The 11,760-nt window shown below is 44.4% G+C and overlaps 1 protein-coding gene across 3 annotated transcripts in view; it reads right to left on the reverse strand.

The window, feature by feature from the left end:
• Positions 1-10,739, reverse strand: part of LOC134338232 (transcription factor HIVEP3) — a 698,117-nt gene extending 687,378 nt beyond the window's left edge. For 2 of the 3 annotated variants that reach the window (XM_063033932.1, XM_063033926.1), the window contains exons 1-2: positions 10,455-10,739; positions 8,443-8,675 (exon numbers count right to left, since the gene is read on the reverse strand). The gene's annotated coding sequence lies outside the window, so the exon portion shown is untranslated. The remainder of the gene's footprint in view (positions 1-8,442; positions 8,676-10,454) is intronic. The other variant, XM_063033927.1, reaches the window with a different exon arrangement.
• Between the last annotated feature and the right edge of the window lie 1,021 nt (positions 10,740-11,760).

Raw genomic sequence — 11,760 nt, forward strand, 5'->3', positions numbered from 1 at the left:
CAACATTCAATGTCCATCCATCGATGTCCTTGAAATATATCTGGTGAGCCGCCTGAGCGCTAAACTGTCACAACTGTTAATCTCAGTATGGTCTCCAAAGATTGTCGCCTATATTGTGGCGGAGAGGCCTGTGAGGTCCTGATACCCTGAGAGTGATACCGTCCGGAGCTTAGCTCCTGGTAGGGTCATCCATGGTGGTAAAGTCAAGGGGGTGGTTCCAGACCAAGACCTCAGTGGTGAAGCTGGCGGAAGATGATGGCACATCACCACAACACTGAAAGCGGAGGAAGGCTACAGCAGTAAAGGGTCCCCAGTCATTTTGCATAAGACATAGGAGCAGAATTGAGTTCATCAAGACTCGTTTATTATCCCTCTCAATTCCATTCTCCTGCCTTCTCCCCGTAAACTTTGACATCCAAACTATCAATCTCCACTTTAAATATACCCAGTAACTTGGCCTATACCGCCATCTGTGGCAATGAATTCCACAGATTCACTGTTGTCTAGCTAATGAAATTCCTCCCCAACTCTGTTCTACAAGGAAGTCTTTTATTTGTATTTTGAGAAGGCCTTTGCCACATACAAGACTGCTTAACAAGATAATGTGCTTATATTCTCAGGCTATGCCCTCTGGTTTTAGACTCACCCACTACAGAAAATATCCTCTCCACATCTACTCTAGCTAGGCCTTTCAATATTCAATAGGTTTCGATGAGATCTTCTCTATTCTTCTAAACTCCAGTGTGTACAGGCCCAGAGCCATAAAAGGTTCATCATTCGATAAACCTTTCATTCCTAGAATCATTTTCATGAACCTCCCCTGGACCCTCTCCAATGCCAGCATATCTTTTCTTCGATAAAGGACCCAAAACGCCTCACAAATACTCCAAGTGCAGTCTGACCAATACGTTATAAAGCCTCAGCATCATATGCTTGTTTTTATATTCTAGTCCTCTCAAAATGAATGTTAACATCCCATTTACTTTCCTTACCACCGACTCAACCTGCAAATTAACCTTTAGAACATAAGAACATAAGAAATAAGAACAGGAGGAGGCCATCCGGCCCATAGAGCCTGCCCCGCCATTCAATAAGATCATGGCTGATCTGTCCGTAAACTCAGCTCCATCTGCCTGCCTTTTCTCCATAACCCTATGTAAAAACCTATCTAACTTTTTCTTAAATATATTTAGTGAGGAAGCCTCAACTGCTTCCCTGGGCAAAGAATTCCACAGATTCACCACTCTCTGGGAAAAACAGTTTCTCCTCATCTCCATCCTAAACCTTCTCCCCTGAATTTTGAGGCAATGTCCCCTAGTTCTAGTCTCACCTACTAATGGAAACAACTTTCCTACTTCTATCTTATCTATCCCTTCCAAAATTTTTGTATGTTTCTATAAGATCCCTTCTCGTTCTTCTGAACTCCAGAGAGTACAGTCCCAGGCGACTCAATCTCTCCTCATAGGTTAACCCCTTCATCCCTGGAATCAACCTGGTTTAGGGAATCCTGCACGAAGATTCCCAGGTCCCTCTCAGACTCCCAAAGCAGCCAACCAGAAAAGGCAACGTTTTGCTTCCTGCCAGTCAGCCAATCTTCTGTTCATGCTAGTATCTTGTTTAACAGCCTCACGCAACAAGCGGGACAGAAGCAAGGTCGCATTGTGTATTTCACAGACCAGCAAAGACTGGCCGGCTTAGCGAACAGAGCGGTAGACACCCCTGCTGAAATCCAGAGGAAAACACACAGAGGGGGATCACAAAGCCGAGGAAAGAGGACCGGGTCGAGACAACAGAGACCTCTGGAGAAGAGGAGTTCGGTGGGTAATACCATTCCGACTGACCGGAAGTGCACTGAAAGCGGTAAGCGTAAAGGAGTTCGGTGCTTACTGTTCTGGCTAACAACGGATGGTGCAATCTGGGGTACATTACGATCGAGGAACGTGTTTGCAGACTGGATATTGAACTTTTTCTGTTGGACTTCGGCCACATTCCACCGTCATACAACACTTGGCGGCATGGGAGGTCGTTCCTGCCTGTGGCCATCGAATGTGCAGCTCCTCCTGTGGAGGGTCAGACACCCTGAGCCAATAGACTGGTCCTGGACTTATTTTCCATTTTGGTGTTTTGGTGTTTTGGCATTTTGGTGTTTGATTGTTGGGGTTTTTTGAATTGCTATATTTACGCTCTATTCTTGGTTGGTGCAGCTGTAATGAAACCAAATTTCCCTCGGGATTAATAAAGTATATCTATCTATCAACGCGGTACCTTATCAAAGGCCTTCTGAAAACCCAAATAAGTAACATCCAGTGACTCTCCTTTGTCTATCCACCCTATTATTTCCCCAAAGAATTCCAACAGATTTGTCAGGCAAGATTTCTCCTTGAAACCATCCTGATTTTGGCCTATTTTATAATGTGCCTCCAAGTACCCTGAAAACTCATGCTTAATAATAAACTCCAATATCTTCCCACCCACTGAAGTCAGGCTAACTGGCCAATAATTTCCTTTTCGCTGTCTCCCTCCCATCTTGAAGAATGGAGTGGCACTTAATAAGCTAGTTATTCTTGAAAGATCAGTGTTAATGCCTCTACAATCTCTTCAGCTACCTCTTCCAGACCATTGGGGTGTATACCATCTAGTCCAGGTGATATATCTACTTTCAGACCTTTCAGCTTCCCCAGCACTTTCTCCTAGTAATGGCAACTTTACTCACTTCCGCCCCCTGACACTCTCGGACTTCTGCACTGAATGACTTTCGCAGTGAAGGCTGATGCAAAATAATTAAGTTCATCCACTATTTCCCATTAATATCTTTCCAGTGATCCGATATCCATTCTCACCTCTCTTTTACTTTTTATTCAAATGAAAAAAAGTTTTTGGTATCTTTGATATTACTGGCTGACTTATTTTTATCTTTTCTCTCCGGTTTTATCATAATTGCTTCCTTGATTCAGAGACAATTAAAGTAGGACAATAAATGCTCAGTCTGGGGGATAGGCGATAAATGCTGGCACCACCTCAGTCCGTGAAATGTGCAACAGGTACTGGTATTGCCAGTGACATAGTGCATAACAAATAAAAAGGCAGAGAAGCTGCAGTTAGCTGTTATTGTGAACAGCACATGCCACATATTATTGCAGACATCTGGGTGAAACCACATTTTATTTTCCTAGAAAAATAAACATTTCCAGTTTTATCTTTTTTTTGGTTTCACCATTAGGTATTAGACCAAATACAACATCTGTTCAACACAACAAGCGAGGTTGGAATGTGATTTCCAGATAAGAAGGAATTGTTTCTATCATAGTTATTTCATTACTTCTATTCCACCAACCCGCACAATGCAAAGAGAACGATTGGTTCATCTAAAATGATTTTCAGGACTAAGGGAGAAACCATGCTCTTCTTCAATAACATGATGGCATCCTTCCTGTCCATTTAATATGGAAAGCCTCCAACCTAATGTCTTCTTTCCCCACAGTAGAATCAATGCAATTCACCCTCATTCTGAACAGAAATCTCAGCCCACCTCTGTAGAAACACAAACCCTACAAACGTAGCTTTAAATTTTGGGTAAAGGTATAAAAGAGGTGACATTAGAAAAACAAGTGCAGCAATTTACACATCTGTACTACCTTTAGCCCATGTCATTTCGTCCAAAACTTTGAGCAGCTAAGATTTTCAATGTGACTACCAAATACCTTTTTTTCAAAGCACATTATGGAAATAGGGTCAGCTATGACCAAATGCTCAGTCAAAGGTTGATACTTTCATGATAGAATTGAATTGAATTTTTGAATTCAATTAAATTGACTTTATTTCTTACATCCTTCATGTAAATGTTTTTATGAATAAAAATCTTTACATCTCTGTTTAATTGTGCAATCATAGTAATTTATAATAATTTATAATAAATAGAACAGTCAATGTCACATACAAATACACTCAAATCTTTGTAAATGTCCTGAATCATGGGAAGTTCACAACTACAGATGTGCTGGGCTGTCTGCACAACTCTCTGCAGAGTCCTGCGATTTAGCGAAGTACATTTCCCATACCAGGCAATGATGCAGCTAGTCAGGATGCTCTCAATTGTGCCCCTGTGGAAAGTTCTTAGAATCTGGGGACTCGTACCAAACTTTCTCAACCGTCTGAGGTGAAAGAGGCACTGTTGTGCCTTTTTCACTACACAGCTGGTCTGCACAGACCATGCAAGGTCCTCGGTGATGTGGATGCTGAGGAACTTGAAGCTGTTTACCCTCTCAACCCCAGATCCATTGATGTCAATAGGGGTTAGCCTGTCTCCATTCCTCCTGTAATCCACAACGAGCTCCTTTGTTTTTGAGACATTGAGGGAGGGGTTGTTTCCTTGACACCACTGTGTCAGAGAGAAGACTTCTTCCCTGTAGGCCACCTCGTTACTGTTTGAGATTAGACCAATCAATGTAATAGAAACATAGAAAACCCACAGCACAATACAGGCTCTTTAGCCCACAAAACTGTGCCAAACATGTCCTTACCTTAGAAATTACTAGGCTTACCTATGGCCCTCTATTTTTCTAAGCTCCATGTACCTATCCAGAAGTCTCTTAAAAGACCCTATCATATCCGCCTCCACCACCATTGCCGGCGGCCCATTCCACGCACTCACCACTCTCTGAGTAAAAATCTTACCCCTGACATCTCCTCTGTACCTATTCCCCAGCACCTTAAACCTGTGTCTTCTTGTGGCAACTATTTCAGCCCTGGGAAAATGCCTCTGACTATCCACATGATCGATACTTCTCATTATCTTATACACCTCCATCAGGTCACCTCTCATCCTCCATCGCTGCAAGGAAAAATGGCCAAGTTCACTCAACCTATTCTCATAAGGCATGCTCCCCAATCCAGGCAACATCCTTGTAAATCTCCTCTGCACCCTTTCTATGGCTTCCACATTCTTCCTGCAGTGGGGCGACCAGAACTGAACACAGTACTCCAAGTGGGGTCTGACCAGGGTCCTATATAGCTGCAACATTACCTCTCGGCTCCTAAATTCAGTTCCATGATTGATGAAGGCCAATACACTGTACGCCTTCTTAACCACAGAGTCAACCTGCACAGCTGCTTTGAGCGTCCTATGGACTCAGACCCCAAGATCCCTCTGATCTTCCACACTGCCAGGAGTCTTACCATTAATACTATATTCTGCCATCATATTTGACCTTCCAAAATGAACCACTTCACACTTATCTGGGTTGAGCTCCACCTGCCACTTCTCAGCCCCGTTTTGCATCCGATAAGTGTCCCACTGTAACCTCTGACAGCCCTCCACACTATCCACAACACCTCCAACCTTTGTGTCATCAGCAAACTTACTAACCCATCCCTCCACTTCCTCATCCAGATCATTCATAAAAATCATGAAGAGTAAGGGTCCCAGAACAGATCCCTGAGGCACACCACTGGTGACCGACATCCATGCAGAATATGACTTGTCCACAACCACTCTTTGCCTTCTGTGGGCAAGCCAGTTCTGGATCCACAAAGTTCAGGCTGACCAGAAGTGCACTGAGACCGGCAAGCGTAAAGGAGTTGCGTGCTTACTGTTCTGGTTAACAACAGATGGTGCAATCCGGGTCATATTACGATCGAGGAACTTGTTTGTAGACTGGATATTGAACTTTTTACTGTTGGACTTCGGCCACATTCCACCGAGATACAACATTAGGCGGCATGGGAGGTCGTTCCTGCCTGTGGCCATCGAACTTGCAGCTCCTCCTGTGGAGGGTCAGACACCCTGAGCCAATAGACTGGTCCTGGACTTATTTTCCATCTAGCATAGTTGGCATAGTTTGCATTTTGTTGTTTGATTGTTTGTGGGTTTTGTATTGCTATATTTATGCTCTATTCTTGGTTGGTGCAGCTGTGACGAAATCCAATTTCCCTCGAGATCAACAAAGTATATCTATCCATCTATCAATGTCCCCTTGGATCCCATGCCACCTTACTTTCTCAATAAGCCGTGCATGGGGTACCTTATCAAATGCCTTGCTGAAATCCATATACACTACATCTACTGCTCTTCCTTCATCAATATGCTTAGTCACATCCTCAAAAAATTCAATCAGGCACTTTGTTTTATCTACATGCTCAAGCTTTTCAGTCTGCTGCAAGTCATCACTACAATCACCAAGATCCTTTTCCATAGTGAATACCGAAGTAAAGCATTCATTAAGTACCTCTGCTATTTCCTCCGGTTCCATACATACTTCCCCACTCACACTTGTTAGGTCCTATTCTTTCACACTTTATCCTCTTGCTCTTCACATACTTGTAGAACGCCTTGGGGTTTTCCTTAATCCTGCCCGCCAAGGCCTTCTCATGGCCCCTTCTGGCTCACCTAATTTCCTTCTTAAACTCCTTCCTATTACCCTTCTAATCTTCTAGATCTCTAAAATGACCTAGCTCTCTGAACCTTTTGTAAGCTTTTCTTTTCTTCTTGACTAGATTTATTACAGCCTTTGTACACCACCACTCCTGTACCCTACCATAACTTCCCTGTCTCATTGGAATGTACCCATGCAGAACTCCACAGAATATTCCCTGAACATTTGCCACATTTCTTCCACACTTTTCCCTGAGAACATCTGTTTCCAATTTCCTGCCTGATAGCCTCATAATTACTCTTACTCCAATTAAATGCTTTTCGAACTTGTCTGTTCCTATCTCTCTCCAATGCTATTGTGAAGGAGATAGCATTATGATCACTATCTCCAAAATGCTCTCCCACTGAGAGTTCTGACACTTGACCAGGTTCATTTCCCAATACCAATCAACCCTCTTGTAGGCTTATCTACATATTGTGTCAACCTTCCTGAACACACCTAACAAACTCCACCCCATCTAAACCCCTTGCTGTAGGGACATGCCAATCGATATTTGGGAAATTAAAATCTCCCATCACGACAACTCTGCTTTTATTACACCTTTCCAGGATCTGTTTCCCTATCCGCTCCTCAATATCCCTGTTACTATTGGGCGGCCTATAAAAAACACCCAGTAAAGTTATTAACCCCTTCCTGTTCCTAACCTCCACCCACAGAGACCCCGTAGATAATCCCTCCATGACATCCACCTTTTCTGCAGCCATGACACTATCTCTGATCAACAGTGCCACCCCCCCCACCTCTTTTGCTTCCTTCCCTGTCCTTTCTGAAACATCTAAATCTCGGCACTCGAAGTAACCATTCCTGTCCCTGAGCCATCCAAATCTCTGTAACGGCCACCACATCATACCTCCATGTACTGACCCACACTCTAAGCTCATCCGCTTTATTCACAACACTCCTTGCATTAAAATAGATGCATCTCAAACCTTCAGTCTGAGTGCGTCCCTTCTCTATCACCTGCCTATCCTCCCTCACACACCGTCTCCAAGCTTTCTCAATTTGTGAGCCAACCGCCTCTTCCCCAGTCTCTTCAGTTCGGTTCCCACCCCCCAACAATTCTAGTTTAAACTGTCCCTAGTAGCTTAGCAAACCTCCCCGCCAGGATATTGGTCCCCCTGGGATTCAAGAGCAACCCGTCCTTTTTGTACAGGTCACACTTTCCCAAAAAGAGGTCCCAACGATCCAGAAATCTGAATCCCTGCCCCCTGCTCCAATTCCTCAGCCACGCATTTATCCTCCACCTCATTCTATTCCTACTCTCACTGTCACGTGGCACAGGCAGTAATCCCAAGATTACTACCTTTGAGGTCCTGCTTCTCAACTTCCTTCCTAACTCCCTGTACTCTTTTTTCAGGAACTCTTCCCTTTTCCTACCTATGTCATTGGTACCAATATGTACCAGGACCTCTGGCTGTTCTCCCTCCCACTGCAGGATATCTTGGATGTGATCTGACCCTGGCACCTGGGAGGCAAACTACCATTTGTGTTTCTTTCCTGCGTCCACATAATCGCCTGTCTGACCCCCTAACTATAGAGTCCCCTATCACTGCTGCCTTCCTCTTCCTTTCCCTACCCTTCTGAGCTACAGGACCAGACTCTTGTGCCCGAGGCACGGCCACTGTCGCTTCCCCCAGGTAGGCTGTCCCCCCCCAAACAGTACTCAAACAGGAGTACTTATTGTCAAGGGGTACAGCCACAGGGGCACTCTCTAGTACCTGACTCTTCTCCTTTCCCCTCCTGACTGTGACCCATTGTCTGCCTCCCGTGGCCCCGGCGTGACCACCTGTCTATCACCTCCTCGCTCTCCCTGACCAGGCGAAGGTCATCGAGCTGCATCTCCAGTTCCCTAACTCGGTCCCTTAGGAGCTGCAGCTCGACACACCTAGTGCAGATATAGCCATCTGGGAGGCTGGGAGACTCCAGGACCTCCCACATCTGACACCGAACACAGAAAACCGGCCTCACACACTTACTTCCTCCTTTCTGCAAATAGCACAGGTAAACTTACCTCGCCTCGTCCCGTTACCGCCTAAGCCCGTTGAGCCAAAGCCTTATCACTCTGCTGCCTCTCACTCCGCTGCCCACTGGATATGGCGGTCTTCTTTTTAAACCTCTCGCGCTCTACTGGCTGACGTCATACGCCTGTGCAGTCTTGCCTCTCTTTTATCTCGAGTGGTAAAAACTGTCTTGGCTCCGAAAATCAGTGTAGTGTCGTCGGCAAGTTTGATTCGCAGATTAGAGCTGTGGGTGGCAACACAGTCATGGGTAGACAAGGAGTAAAGCAGGGGATTTTGTACACAGCCTGAAGGGCTCCTGTTTAGAGTTTTGGGCTCCTCATCTAAGAAAAGATGTACTGGCATTGAAGAGGGCTCATAGGAGGTTCACAATGATGATTCCAGGAATGATAGGGTTATCACATGAGGAACGCTTGATAGTTCTGGGCCTGTACTTATTGGGATTTAGAAGGATGAGGCCAGGTTGTTAGGTGTACTTAAGGCGGAGATTGATAGGTTCTTGACTGACCACAGCATCAAAGGTTACAGGGAGAAGGCCCAGGAGTACGGCTGAGGAGAGGAAAAAAAAAGGATCAGCCGTGACTGAATGGTGGAGTAGCTTCGATGGGCCAAATGGCCTGAATCTGCTCCTATATCTTGTGGCCTTATAGTCTAAGATATAATTCCCGAGTTTAGAATTTTTGACAGACATACTATAACTACCAATTTGAAACAATCCAAATAGGATCCTGACAAATTTAATATCTCCGAGATGTTAATAGGACAAGGACATATTAGGATTTGAAACAAAGGACAAGAATGTTAATACTGTACAAGTCGACCTTCACTAATCCGGCACCATTGGGACTTGCAGAGTGCCGGATTAGTGAAAATGCCGAATTACAGAAGGATCACATTAAGCATAATCAGTGCTGGATTATCAAAGGAACCGGATTACAGGTAGTCGGATTAGTGAAGGTTAACCTGTATCAGGTTCAGTAAACCATTACATTTCTATTCTGAGTTTCACTCCATTTCAATGATCATCTGGAAAGGTGCATTATGGACAAGTGAGCTGACTGCACTTCATCTTACTATTTTCCCGAAGTCTTAACACAGAAACAAGAGTGCTACTGTAGCAGAACATTATTACAACTCAGGGTGTCAATTCTGGCCACTTTTGTAAAGGGTTTGTACATTCTCCCTGTGACCCCTCCAGTTGCTCTGGTTTTCTCCCGCAGTCCAAAGATCTACCAGTTAGTTGGTTAATTAGTAATTATAAATTGTCCTATAATTAGGCTAGTGTTAAATAGGTGGGTTGCTGAGAATCATGACTTGTTGGGCTGTATCTCTAAGTAAATAAAAGTGCTACTCAACTAGACCCTGCTTAAAAAAAATGCATTTTGGCTGTATTTTAGACCCTACACTGCAACTTTCTATAAAACTATCAAATCTATGTTGTTATCAACAGAAATTCTGCAGATGCTGGAAATTCAAGCAACACACATCAAAGTTGCTTGGTGAACACCTAAGGGTCTCGGCCCGAAACGTCGACTGTACCTCTTCCTAGAGATGCTGCCTGGCCTGCTGCGTTCACCAGCAACTTTGAAATCTATGTTGTTGCCAGTTTTGGCAAAGATATACATGAGCCTATAAAGATATCCCACACTAGTACCAGGAAGAAAATCAGACCATCTTGTGGGCTGCTCCAAAATGTAAAAATGTACAATGCTAATCTAAGCTATACCACTAAGCTATAAACAATACGCTGAATAAAGGAATATTGCACGCATTTGCCTTAGCAGGATTTCCATGGAAATGTTACAACTCCACGCGTCTACAATACATAAAGTACAAAAATAAACCTTAATGTTTTCCGATGGATGTAATTTACAAAGTAACATATTCATTGCATGCAGCACATTAATATGCACCGTCGAACAACCAAATTCACAATAACATTACGACGGTTTCCATTTATAAATGTATATGATTCAGGATGCGATAATTGGATTATCACGCTTACCTGACACTTCCTGTATACTCGAACCTCCCTCTTCTTGATGACCTGCACATTTGAAAATCTCTTGGGAGTGGGAGGGGGAGGGGCGTAATCAGTGGTAGGAAATTTAATGCAAATAATACACTGCAAAACAACAAAATGCAACTGTTCTTTGAACATGCTATTGGTATTAATGCTGCCGTTATTCAAATTGTTTGAAGAGTGCACGAAGCACAAAAACACAACCACATTCCAGCCCACTGCACAGCGGCACAACAAACACTTCGCCACCTCGCAAAGGGCAACATTGAAAACAGATAGATAACATTCCGCGCCGTCCCGCCTATCGGAACCGAGCGCTGGCCGCTGCTGCCTCGCCATTGGTAGGCTGAACTGTCAGTCAGGAGGCGCGGCAGCTCCGCTTTCTCTTCCAGTGTCTCAGTGATCCGCCTCTGGCGCTTCCGATCCGCGCTACGTCATGGAACATTCCGCGCGTTCCGCCGGGCGCCGGGCTCCGGGCTCCTGCCTCCGGCCGCCACCTTCCTCTGTCACCTCCCTGGATTTTAGTCTCCATTTGACCAGATTTAATATATCCCCTTAAAAACAATAATAGTGCTTTTCACCTGAAATGGAAGGCAAGAATCAATAACAATGTGGCAGATGTAACGAGTCCAGCCAATTTTTTTTCAGAGTTATCGTCATACTTTATTGATCCCGAGGGAAATTTGCCCACAGAAACTTTGTAGAAGGGGCAAATAGACAGGGCCATCCCCTACCCGGTCTTTGGAAGTGTTCCCAAATTGTCTTCATCAATCACTTCACAACACTCAAAACGAGTGGAAGCAAGTCATTCTCTATCCAGAGGGACTAACATTTGACACCTCTTCCCTCCTCAGAATCATACATTCAGCATGGAAGTAAGCCTTTTAGTACAACTATGCCTGCCCATTCACCTTCCCCCTTACCTGATCTCACCTATCACTTGATATTTGTACTCCTTTCTCCTCCCACCCCCCCCCCAACAACTTTTTCTGACTTCTGTAACCTTCCTTTCCGGTCCTGATGAAGGATCTCAGCCCAAAACATCAACTGTTCATTCTCCATAGACACTGCCTGTTTGGTTGAATTCCTTCAGTGTTTTTCTGTGCTGTTGGAGCACCTTGTGTGTACCTGAATTACAGTATTTGTCTGCATTTGGCCCGGATCCCTCAAATACTTTCCATAAAATCATAAGACTATAAGGCATAGGAACAGAATTAGGCCATTTGACATATCGAGTCTGCTTCTCCATCCAATCATGGCTGATCCTTGATTCCCCTCCTCTATCCCA

The sequence above is a fragment of the Mobula hypostoma genome, chromosome 26, assembly GCF_963921235.1.
Source record: "Mobula hypostoma chromosome 26, sMobHyp1.1, whole genome shotgun sequence".
In the NCBI taxonomy this organism is placed as follows: domain Eukaryota; kingdom Metazoa; phylum Chordata; class Chondrichthyes; order Myliobatiformes; family Myliobatidae; genus Mobula; species Mobula hypostoma.